Here is a 13,596-nt window from a genome sequence, read left to right as displayed (position 1 = left end):
AGGTCACACACACATGAGGGATTCCCGCTCTCCTGTCTGTAGGTAACACACACAGACATGAGGGATTCCCGCTCTCCTGTCTGTAGGTAACACACACATGAGGGATTCCCGCTCTCCTGTCTGTAGGTAACACACACATGAGGGATTCCCGCTCTCCTGTCTGTAGGTAACACACACACATGAGGGATTCCCGCTCTCCTGTCTGTAGGTAACACACACACATGAGGGATTCCCGCTCTCCTGTCTGTAGGTAACACACAGCCATGAGGGATTCCCTCTCTCCTGTCTGTAGGTAACACACAGCCATGAGGGATTCCCCCTCTCCTGTCTGTAGGTAACACACACAGACATGAGGGATTCCCGCTCTCCTGTCTGTAGGTAACACACAGCCATGAGGGATTCCCGCTCTCCTGTCTGTAGGTAACACACAGACATGAGGGATTCCCCCTCTCCTGTCTGTAGGTAACACACACAGACATGAGGGATTGCCGCTCTCCTGTCTGTAGGTAACACACAGACATGAGGGATTCCCGCTCTCCTGTCTGTAGGTAACACACAGACATGAGGGATTCCCGCTCTCCTGTCTGTAGGTAACACACACATGAGGGATTCCCGCTCTCCTGTCTGTAGGTAACACACACATGAGGGATTCCCGCTCTCCTGTCTGTAGGTAACACACACACATGAGGGATTCCCGCTCTCCTGTCTGTAGGTAACACACACACATGAGGGATTCCCGCTCTCCTGTCTGTAGGTAACACACACACATTAGGGATTCCCGCTCTCCTGTCTGTAGGTAACACACAGCCATGAGGGATTCCCTCTCTCCTGTCTGTAGGTAACACACAGCCATGAGGGATTCCCCCTCTCCTGTCTGTAGGTAACACACACAGACATGAGGGATTCCCGCTCTCCTGTCTGTAGGTAACACACAGACATGAGGGATTCCCGCTCTCCTGTCTGTAGGTAACACACACAGACATGAGGGATTCCCGCTCTCCTGTCTGTAGGTAACACACAGACATGAGGGATTCCCGCTCTCCTGTCTGTAGGTAATGTGGCGCCCCTGACCTGGTCAGGCACCACTGAGTACTGCACCCATGCTGGGGACAGTACAATACAGGTAATCCAGAAGGCTGACCGAGGTGTGACTACACAGGCGCATAGTGATCAGGTCTCACACATGTACCTTTGAGAGGACCCCTGGGGATCCCAGGAGGGGGCAAAGCCTTCACCTCCACTGGAAGGGTGGAGGGGGCAGAGCCTCCATCTCCAATTGAGGGGTGTGGTAGAGAGCCTGGTTGCTAGGTGGCGTAGGCAGGCACAAGAGGGAGAAGGAGGAGTAAACAGTCTGCAGCAGAGAGGGGAGGAGTGAGGAGCATGAAGTGGAGCTCAGACAGGAGCAGCAGTGCAGGTCCCACGAGTGAGCCGGTTTAGTGCAGAGTCCAGGGAGAGCAGACGTCAGGAGCAGACCCCTGGAGCTGTTGCAGTCTAACAGCGTCCGCGCAGTGACTACCGACGGGGGAGAACGGTCACCTGGTAGTGCTGCCCGAACTCCACACACAGCTAGAGAGAAAGCAGCGTAGTGGAAAGTACAGAGACTGTCAGGGAGTACCAGGCCCAAACGGGCGGCAGATCCCGGTGCGGGGATAGATCCACCTTTCCTTGCTAAACCTGCCGGTGTGGGGCCCTCAAAGCCCACGCCACAACACCCCAAAGGCCGCAGCCACGTAGCCACAGTTAGGGCCCATAGTTCACAGGAGGCAAGCAGCTGGAGTGATCTGGTCCAGGCGACAAGCAAACGGCAAACAAACGAGGGGAGCAGCTACTTCCCTGGGTGACCCCCATAGGGACTAAAAGTCGGGGTTACCACAAACCACAGAAGGGCTAAGGAAGGCGAGTCGGTAGCCACCCTCATCAGTCAGCCTGAAGGACACCTGGTTCCAGCCTGGTTCATCCCAGCTACGCCCGGGTTACTCACCCTGCCATCAACAGTGAGTAAAACCCCTGAAAGACATTCTGCTTGTGTTGAGTTATTCTGCGCCTTGTGGTTCCACACACCTACACAGGGCCCTGGGGCTTGCCTCACTCTCAGGAGGCTATTACAACTGACTGCACCCACCATCAGCCCCAGGCATCCCTTAATCTGCAGTGGCGGTCCCCACTGACCGCAATTCTGAGAGTGGCGTCACGACAATCCTAGAAGAAGATCTCCTACCTGTGACAAGATCCAGCCGAGTGGAGTCCCTGAAGGTAATGCACCGACACGACACTGGAGGGGCTTCACAGTAACACACACAGACATGAGGGATTCCCGCTCTCCTGTCTGTAGGTAACACACAGCCATGAGGGATTCCCGCTCTCCTGTCTGTAGGTAACACACAGCCATGAGGGATTCCCTCTCTCCTGTCTGTAGGTAACACACACAGACATGAGGGATTCCCGCTCTCCTGTCTGTAGGTAACACACACATGAGGGATTCCCGCTCTCCTGTCTGTAGGTCACACACACATGAGGGATTCCCGCTCTCCTGTCTGTAGGTAACACACACACATGAGGGATTCCCGCTCTCCTGTCTGTAGGTAACACACACAGACATGAGGGATTCCCGCTCTCCTGTCTGTAGGTAACACACACATGAGGGATTCCCGCTCTCCTGTCTGTAGGTAACACACACATGAGGGATTCCCGCTCTCCTGTCTGTAGGTAACACACGAATGAGGGATTCCCGCTCTCCTGTCTGTAGGTCACACACACATGAGGGATTCCCGCTCTCCTGTCTGTAGGTAACACACACATGAGGGATTCCCGCTCTCCTGTCTGTAGGTAACACACACATGAGGGATTCCCGCTCTCCTGTCTGTAGGTCACACACACATGAGGGATTCCCGCTCTCCTGTCTGTAGGTAACACACACACATGAGGGATTCCCGCTCTCCTGTCTGTAGGTAACACACACAGACATGAGGGATTCCCGCTCTCCTGTCTGTAGGTAACACACACATGAGGGATTCCCGCTCTCCTGTCTGTAGGTAACACACACACATGAGGGATTCCCGCTCTCCTGTCTGTAGGTAACACACAGCCATGAGGGATTCCCTCTCTCCTGTCTGTAGGTAACACACGAATGAGGGATTCCCGCTCTCCTGTCTGTAGGTAACACACAGCCATGAGGGATTCCCTCTCTCCTGTCTGTAGGTAACACACACAGACATGAGGGATTCCCGCTCTGTTGTCTGTAGGTAACACACACAGACATGAGGGATTCCAGCTCTCCTGTCTGTAGGTAACACACATGAGGGATTCCAGCTTTCCTATCTGTAGGTAACAAACACGAGGGATTCCCCCTCTCCTGTCTGTAGGTAACACACATGAGGGATTCCCGCTCTTCTGTCTGTAGGTAACACACATGAGGGATTCCCGCTTTCCTGTCTGCAGGTAACTGTCAGTATTCCGGGATTTCCAGTTTGCTTTTGAAGGATCTTGCCCTTTGTTAACATGGAGTTTTCTGTTCTGTTGCCCTACTTCCTGTTCATCTGTTTAAAAGCCCGCCCCTAAGCCTAGTCTAGTTTCTTGAGTATACTGCTTCCTGTCTACTCCGGCCCTGCTGCTCTTGGTTCCTTATTGTATTTGGATCCTGTAGAAACACCCGACACCGGCTCTGGACTCCACCTGGTCTCATCAAGCTGTGCCCTCGCTGGTCCCGGACTCCGTCTGCAGTCACTGGTCGGCACTTCTGCCCGGTTCATATCCGCTCTAGGACTCACGTTCCACATCACGTACGTACATGTTTGGACTGTGACCTGTTGCCCTTTCGTGTCCAGGCTGCTGCGCATTTAGGCCTTCTGGGGTGATTGCCAGACAGTCACTGTATAGGGGTTCGCTCCTGGTGGTCTCCCTGGGGGAGTCCGGTGCGCGGTCCCGGGAGTTCCCCTTGCTCTGAACCTGGCAGGTATATACCGTGTTTTTGTTATATCCCGTGTACACATTTATTGGTTGCACATATAAAACTTGTTTGCACCAAGACTCCGTCTCTGGTTGTCATTAACCTAACGCTATCGAAATCCTCAGTTCATACAATAGTATTACAGTAACACACAGACACGAGGGATTCCCGCTCTCCTGTCTGTAGGTAACACACAAACATGAGGGGTTCCTGCAAATTTTTGTATATTCAACTCTTGCTCTTGATTCATGTAGTTTTTTATCAACAATATAGACCATTTTGATAGAATTTTAGATAACTTTAGTCTTTGCAGCCTCCTGCAACATTGATTGAATACATGCATATAGTATGCAAAACAGAAACCTCAGATTATAGAAAACTTCTGTAGTGGTAGTATAACGTATTTGTACCTCTCGTTTAATCATAAGGAGCATGTAGCCACCACTAGAGGGAGCTAAAGAGTTCAAACAAGTCAGTCTCCCCCTAGTGGTGGCTACAGGCAGTCGGAATGTGTAGTCTGTTTGGGACATTTTGCGTTCTATAAAATGAGTCAGGACTATAGGCATAAAAAGGTATTGAAAAAGACACAACTAGATACTGGATTGCTTGTGAGACGTTACCTACAGAAACTGTTTATGGAGACGCACACAACAGGAAACCTCTCTAGGGAACACCATCCTGCATTCACTTATTACAACTAGTTGCTTACTCATCATCATGACTACTTGAATTAGTAATGAATTATTGCAACAGCTGTATCACTTATTGGAAGAATATGAGAAATAATTTTAAAGTGTTGTACCCTCAGCTGCCACTAGGGGGAGCTAACTGTAGACAGATTTATTATAGCGTTCAATTGGTGCCATACATAACAAGCTCCCCCTAGTGGTGGCTGCAAGCAGACAATATATAGCCTCTAAAGCTCGGAGTCAGCAACTAATGTAGCTTTACAGTGGGGAGACCTCATCAAACAGCTCCACATATCTTAGTTTCCAGGACCCATGTGTGGACGGGATATTAGGGGGCAGGTAAAAAAAAATCCTGGACAATTAGTAGCAAATCAGAGCTAGCAAGGCAATCAGCACCCTGCCTATGAAACATTTACACTCTGTAATTATCGGGTGGGTATTATGTACCATGCTTAATTACAAGTGAAGGAGGACAAAGATGACTCATTGTCACCATTAATGAGATTGACAGGAAGTGCAGTGCAACCTCTGCCTCTATCCTCCTTACTTTATCTTGCATTACTTAAGATAACCAGACACTTGTTTAGGGGTGCTTCACACACAGCGAGCTCGCTGCCGAGATCGCTGCTGAGTCACGCTTTTTGTGACGCAGCAGTGACCTCATTAGCGATCTCGCTGTGTTTGACACTGAGCAGCGATCTGGCCCCTGCTGCGAGATCGCTGCTCGTTACACACAGCCCTGGTTCGTTTTCTTCAAAGCCGCTCTCCTGCTGTGACACACAGATCGCTGTGTGTGACAGCGAGAGAGCGACAAATGAAGCGAGCAGGGAGCAGGAGCCGGCGTCTGACAGCTGAGGTAAGCTGTATCCAAGATAAACATCGGGTAACCAAGGTGGTTACCCGATATTTACCTTAGTTACCAGCCTCCGCAGCTCTCACGCTGCCTGTGCTGCCGGCTCCGGCTCTCTGCACATGTAGCTGCTGTACACATCGGGTTAATTAACCCGATGTGTACAGCAGCTAGGAGAGCAAGGAGTCAGCGCTCAGTGTGCGAGGCTCCCTGCTCTCTGCACATGTAGCTGCATTACACATCGGGTTAATTAACCCGATGTGTACTGTAGCTAGGAGAGCAAGGAGCCAGCGCTTAGTGTGCGCGGCTCCCTGCTCCCTGCTCACACTGGTAACTAATGTAAACATCGGGTAACCATACCCGATGTTTACCTTAGTTACCAGTCTCCGCAGCTTCCAGACGGCGGCTCCGTGCAAGCGCAACGTCGCTTGCACGTCGCTGCTGGCTGGGGGCTGTTCACTGGTCGCTGGTGAGATCTGCCTGTTTGACAGCTCACCAGCGACCATGTAGCGATGCAGCAGCGATCCTGACCAGGTCAGATCGCTGGTCGGATCGCTGCTGCATCGCTAAGTGTGAAGGTACCCTAACTTAGGAAATTAACCTTGTATCCTCTATCCAACAGATAGGGAATACCTTAATGACCCAGTGATTCCAAGAAAGAATGTTGCAACACCATCCTAAATTGAGCTGAGGTGCTTATGCCTGGCCCCCCACTCCATCTATCCTGTATGGGACTGCCAGAAATAGCCAAGCGCTGTACACTCCATCTATCCTATATGCGACTGCAGCAATAGCCAAGCTCTGTACGTTCCATCTATCATGTATGAGACTGCCAGAAATAGCCAAGCTCTGTACACTCCATCTATCATGAATGGGACTGCCATAAATAGCCAAGCGCTGTACACTCCATCTATCATCTATGGGACTGCCAGAAATAGCCAAGCGCTGTACACTCCATCTATCACCTATGGGACTGCCAGAAATAGCCAATCTCTGTACGCTCCATCTATCCTATATGCGACTGCAGCAATAGCCAAGCTCTGTACGTTCCATCTATCATGTATGAGACTGCCAGAAATAGCCAAGCTCTGTACACTCCATCTATCATGAATGGGACTGCCATAAATAGCCAAGCGCTGTACACTCCATCTATCATCTATGGGACTGCCAGAAATAGCCAAGCGCTGTACACTCCATCTATCACCTATGGGACTGCCAGAAATAGCCAATCTCTGTACGCTCCATCTATCCTATATGCGACTGCAGCAATAGCCAAGCTCTGTATGTTCCATCTATCATGTATGGGACTGCCAGAAATAGCCAAGTTCCGTACACTCCATTTATCCTGTATGAGATTGCCAGAAATAGCCAAGCTCAGTACGCTCCATCTATCATCTATGGGACTGCCATAAATAGCCAAGCGCTGTACACTCCATCTATCATCTATGGGACTGCCAGAAATAGCCAAGCGCTGTACACTCCATCTATCATCTATGGGACTGCCAGAAATAGCCAAGCGCTGTACACTCCATCTATCACCTATGGGACTGCCAGAAATAGCCAATCTCTGTACGCTCCATCTGTCCTATATGCGACTGCAGCAATAGCCAAGCTCTGTATGTTCCATCTATCATGTATGGGACTGCCAGAAATAGCCAAGTTCCGTACACTCCATTTATCCTGTATGAGATTGCCAGAAATAGCCAAGCTCAGTACGCTCCATCTATCATCTATGGGACTGCCAGAAATGTCCAAGCTCTGTGCGCTCCATCTATCATGTATGGGACTGCCAGAAATAGCCAAGCTCTGTGCGCTCCATCTATCATGTATGGTACTGCCAGAAATAGGCAAGCTTCGTACACTCCATCTATCCTGTATGGGACTGACAAAAATAGCCAAGCTTTGTACGCTCCATCCATCATTTATGGAACTGCCAGAAATAGCCAAGCTCTGTACGCTCCATCTGTCCTGTATGGAACTGCCAGAAATAGCCAAGCGCTGTACGCTCCATCTATCACCTATGGGACTGCCAGAAATAGCCAAGCTCTGTACATTTCATCTGTCACCTATGGGACTGCCAGAAATAGCCAAGCTCTGTACATTTCATCTGTCACCTATGGGACTGCCAGAAATAGCCAAGCTCTGTACATTTCATCTGTCACCTATGGGACTGCCAGAAATAGCCAAGCTTTGTACGCTCCATCTATCCTGTATGGGGCTGCCAGAAATAGACAAGCTATATATGCTCCATCTATCCTGTATGGGGCTGCCAGAAATAGACAAGCTATATATGCTCCATCTATCCTGTATGGGGCTGCCAGAAATAGACAAGCTATATATGCTCCATCTATCCTATATGGGACTGCCAGTAATAGCCAAGCGCCAAACTTGGCATGTCCATAAAAACTTAATGGATCTGAGGTTGTGAATGTGACGCTCTGCTCTAGTCAGAGACCTGTCTTTGAAATTGCAAAACTCCAAGCGCAAGATCACTGGAGGTCCTGAGCGAGCCGCAAGTTAACCCCTAGCCAATGTATAGAAGTCAACACCTTTTTACAAGGTGATCATTGCTAGATTAGCATGGGCCAACACCGAGACCTCCACACCGACATCCAGAATAGGGGCTCCATGTCTCAGTCCAGTTGCGAATGAATGGAGCAGCAGTGCACATGTGCAACATTGGACCTCTTTTTTGGCATTAAGTGGTGGAGACAGGGGTCAGACCCTTTCTGATCTAGCGGTTATCACCTATCTTGTGGATAGATGGTCAAGGAGCCCACGATATGATGTTCTCCACTCTTTCCCACTGGATTATCACCTATGGGAAGGCGAGACCTCGAAGCACATGAGAGATGTCGGGAGGAAAAGCCAGCTAGGTCAGCAACACTCAGGAACCCCTTTAACTTTTGGCTGTAAAAGGTGCCATATTTTGGCATTTTAGACACCCCCTCCCCTACGCACACACACACACACACACACACACACACACACACACCTTTATATATTCAGACATAGAAGAGTATCCCAGAGGTGCAGTTCTGGCAGAGAAAGGGTTACACCGCGCAGGTCCCATTTCCAGGTTTTAGGAATTCCAGAACTGACAGGTCATGTGGGTCACATAGCATAGAGCAAATCTGCAGACAAAGCGCCCTCCAGCCGCCCCACGCACGCTCTTCTTTCTACACACGCAGCAGGTGGGGCCCACACATGTGCCAATGAGCGGACCCATCATATACACCAGCTTGTATGCAAACAGAACACACCGCCAGAAATATGCAAAACCGGTTCTTACCGAGACCTGACTATACTTGTCATTTCCAGAAATCCTTACAGAATAGGATTCCAGGACATCACATACAACACTACTGAGGGCAGGAATATCTGTTCTTACTGTAACTAGAGTCTTTTAGTCTCCAGGGCAACTTTACAAACCCCAGCACTTGCTTGTCACTCCAATGCCCCAGTAACGTTGCTAACATTTGTGACGCCCCTGGACTATTCAGGTCATCACAGGGTACTGCACAAACTGCCCTTCCGTGCAATATTCAAGTCCCTCATGGTTCTGGGTCCCCATCTTACAGTGTTGCCTCCAACAGCAAATCAAATCCTAGATACACCCTGCACCACACCCACAAGACACACCTGTGGACGGTTTAAGCGGAATAGGGTCGCCCACCTAAGGGTCAGAAAAGGGGAGGTAAAGAGTGTAGAAGAGAAGTGGAAAAGGAGAAGCATGGTAGCCCTCGAGCTGAGAGTAGGTCAGAGGAAGCTGGGAGTAGTGGCTCCCAGGGGAAGCTGACTAGATTGTAGACGGTGGTCTGGACCTAGAGGAGTCGGACCCCCGGTCGCAGGGGATTGAGGCTAGGTGCCTAAGACCTGTCAAAGAGGACGATCAGCAGCCTGGTCCTATCACCGGTCCGGGACCGAAGGTACGGCAAGGTACACGGACCCTAGGTCAGAGAGAAGCTTCAAGAAACCCGGCAATTAGCCTGAGGAGAACGGAGCCTTTATAGACTGTTCCCACTAGCTCCAGAATCGAGGGCACTAGCGCAACGAGGGGGATAGGGCCTTCCATACAAGCAGCCCACTGAAATCCCAAGTGTGAGCCCTGAGAGCAAGCTCCTTCACTTAGCCACAGTGGGGAGCGGGGCCGGGCAAGTTTCAAGCTACCGGGCTACTATGGAAAATCTAAACTTTGTGCCAGGAGGCAGGTCACGGATCACCAGGCAGCACTGCAGGGGACGGGACCCAGACGAGCTCCCCTTTGAGAGGCAGCGGCACCTAGAGACTTGTTTACCCGGTTGTCAGCGTCCGCTTATTTGCTGAGTGAGTACCTGAGTGACCCCCCCCCCCTTCACGGCACCCAGTAGCACCATCCAGAGTCCCGGGGCCTTCCCCGAACCGTGGAGGGCAACGACACTTTGCTGCCCCGCTTCATCACCCCGGGTACTACCAACGGCAGCGGCGGTACTCCCAGTTACCGCACACCACGGGTGGCGTCACGAACAATAACTCCCCTGTAAATACCCCCCTTTTACTTTAGAGTGTGGCCCCTAAGCCCCCCGGGTCCGGAGACCTTCGAGCCATAAACTGACACCACCCCCGGATCCGAGCGCCATCTATTAATAATTGTTCCTTCATCTATTTCTAAATCCCCATCTATGCTCCCATATATTAATACATGCCCCCTTTCTGCCTCTTATATTAATTCCCTCTCTGTGCTTCCATCTATTAAGAAAAGTCCACTTTGTGTCCCATCAATAAAATTCCCTTCTGAGTGCCCCCATTTATCAATATAAGTGGTATCTGTGCTCCCCCCATCCATCTATCAATAATACCCCACTCTGTGCCCCCCATCAATAAAATCCCCCTCTGAGTGCCCCCATTTATCAATAAAAGTGCCATCTGTGCTCCCCCTATCTATCTATCCCTCTATCTATCTATCTATCCCTCTATCTATCTATCTATCTAGCTATCTCTCTATCTATCTATCAATAATACCCCACTCTGTGCCCCCATCAATAAAATCCCCCAGTGAGTGCCCCCCCATTTATCAATAAAAGTGCCATCTGTGCTCCCCCCATCCAGCTATCAATAATACCCCACTCTGTGCCCCCCATCAATAAAATCCCCCTTTGAGTTCCCCCATCTATCCATAAAAGCTCCCTCCCAATCTATCAATAAAATCTCTGTGCTCCCCATCCTGTCAATAAAAGCCCCTTTGTGCTCCCCACATCCATGAATAAATCCCCCTCTGAGCTCCCCATCAATAAATCCCCCTCTGAACTCCTCCCCATCTATCCATAAAAGCTCCCTCTGTGCTCCTTCCCCATCTATCAATAAACGCCCCTTTGTGCCCCCCATCCATCAGTACAAGCACCCCCTGTACCCCCCGATCTATCCATAAAATCCCCCCTCTGTGCCTCCCATCTATTAGACTATTTTTTGCTTTGCTTATTATAGTGTACTTAGAGTTCTTTAAAAATCTCAACTTCAAAACTGTGACTGCCAAGAAATAGAAATGTAGAGAATTTTTCAGAATTACAGATTTTTGGATTAATATTTCACCCATTTTTGCCTTCAGAGTTAGAAATTATTGAATTATGGTGGCTCTTTTTTGCACAGAATAGCTCACACGACTTTCCTCCTGTTCTAGTGTTGTAGGGGCTTGGGATACGGTAATTGGAGGGTCTCCAAGATTGGAATCTTTGACTGCAGTAGTTATTTAGGCTTAAAGCATTGTTTGATTTTTTTTGATGAAGACTTACTGACGATGTGGTGGACCTTGCAAGATGAAGACTTACTGATGACGTGGTGGACCTTGTAGGATGAAGACTTACTGACGATGTGGTGGACCTTGCAAGATGAAGACTTACTGACGATGTGGTGGACCTTGCAAGATGAAGACTTACTGATGACGTGGTGGACCTTGTAGGATGAAGACTTACTGACGATGTGGTGGACCTTGCAAGATGAAGACTTACTGACGATGTGGTGGACCTTGCAAGATGAAGACTTACTGATGATGTGGTGAATCTTGTAGGATGAAGATGTGGTGGACCTTGTAGGAGGAAGACTTAAAGGTACTTTACACGCAGTGATATCAATATCGCTAGCAAGCGTACTCGCCCCCGTCGGTTGTGCGACACGGGCAAATCGCTGCCCGTGGCGCACAACATCGCTAACACCTGTCACACGTACTTACCTTCCCAGCGACGTCGCTCTGGCCGGCGATCCGCCTCTTTTCTAAGGGGGCGGTTCGTGCGGCGTCACAGCGACGTCACACAACAGCCGTCCAATAGCAGAGGAGGGGCAGAGATGAGCGGCCGGAACATGCCGCCCACCTCCTTCCTTCCTCATTGCCAGTGGACGCAGGTAAGGAGATGTTTGTCGTTCCTGCGGTGTCACACATAGCAATGTGTGCTGCCGCAGGAACGTCGAACAACATCGTACCTGCAGCAGCAACGATATTAAGGAAATGAACGACGTGTCAACGAGCAACGATTTTTCACGTTTTTGCGCTCGTTGATCGTCGCTCATTTGTGTCACACGCTGCGATTTCGCTAACGGCGCCAGATGTGCGTCACTAACGACGTGACCCCGACGATATATCGTTAGCGATGTCGCAGCGTGTAAAGCACCCTTTACTGACGATGGTGGACCTTGCAGGATGAAGACTTAAGGACGATGTGGTGGACCTTATAGGATGAAGACTTACTGACGATGTGGTGGACCTTGTAAGATAAAGATGTGATGCCTTGGCCTATCAGGTCCTCACAGGGCGTTGTGCAATCTGCTTTTCTGTGCAATATCCACCTTGTCCTTAACCAATGGTCTTGCCAAAAACCGCTAATCAAAATCCTAGTAACACTTTGCACCAGACACACCAGGACTGCCGGCGGCCTTGTATCATCACCGGGCTGGGACCAGGGCACGATGGGGTACGTGGACCGTAGGTCAGGGAGTAGCTTCAGGCAACCTGACAATTGACCTGACGAGAACGGAGCCTTCAAGATCCGCTCTCCACCCGCTCCAAAATCTTGGTACTACCGCAACGAGAGGGATAGGACTTTCCACAAATACGGTCCAAGAAATCCCAAGCGTGAACCCTGAGAGCAAGCTCCCTCAGTTAGCCATACTGGGGAGCGGGACCCGACTAGTTTTAGGCTACAGGGACCAACCAGAAAGAAACAAGGTGCCAAGGGAAAGGTCACAGATCATCAGACAACACCAGCAGAAACGGGACCCAGGTGTGCTCCCCCTCAGCAGCAGCAGTGTCCAGAACTTTGGTTTACTAAGTTGTCAGTGTCAGCATTATTATTATTATTATTATTTACTATTATAGCGCCATTTATTCCATGGCGCTTTAGAAGTGAAAGAGGGTATAGGTACAACAATCATTAACAGTACAAAACAGACTGGTATAGGAGGAGAGAGGACCCTGCCCGCGAGGGCTCACAGTCTACAGGGTTATTGGACTGAGTGAGTACTCAAGTGACCCTTACCACCCCAACGGCACATCCCTGTCACCATCACAGAGTCCCAGGGTATTCCCCCCTACCCGTGGAAGGGTTAAACACCTGGCTGCCCACTCCATCGCCCCCGGGTATTCCCCAGCTGCAGCGGTGGTTCGCCACCTTACCACACACCATGGGTGGTGTCACGAACTGTAAATACACCATCCCCTGTAAATACCCCCTTAATTGGAGTGGCCACGTGACCCCCCCCCAGGTCCGGACGCCCCTCCAGCCACCGTGGATCTGGATCCCATCAGCCCGGCTGCTGACACGGGGGCGGCACAAAGACTTACTGACGATGTGGTGGACCTTATAGGATGAAGACTGACTGATGATGTGGTGGATCTTGTAGGATGAAGACTTACTGATGATGTGGTGAACCTTGTAGGATGAAGACTTACTGATGATGTGGTGGACCTTGTAGGATGAAGACTTACTGATGATGTGGTGGACCTTGTAGGCTGAAGACTTACTGATGATGTGGTGGACCTTGTAGGATGAAGACTTACTGATGATGTGGTGGACCTTGTAGGATGAAGACTTACTGATGATGTGGTGGATCTTTTAGGATGAAGACTTACTGATGATGTGGTG

The sequence above is a fragment of the Anomaloglossus baeobatrachus genome, chromosome 12, assembly GCF_048569485.1.
Source record: "Anomaloglossus baeobatrachus isolate aAnoBae1 chromosome 12, aAnoBae1.hap1, whole genome shotgun sequence".
NCBI classification, from domain to species: domain Eukaryota; kingdom Metazoa; phylum Chordata; class Amphibia; order Anura; family Aromobatidae; genus Anomaloglossus; species Anomaloglossus baeobatrachus.
This window is presented reverse-complemented; position numbering follows the sequence as displayed.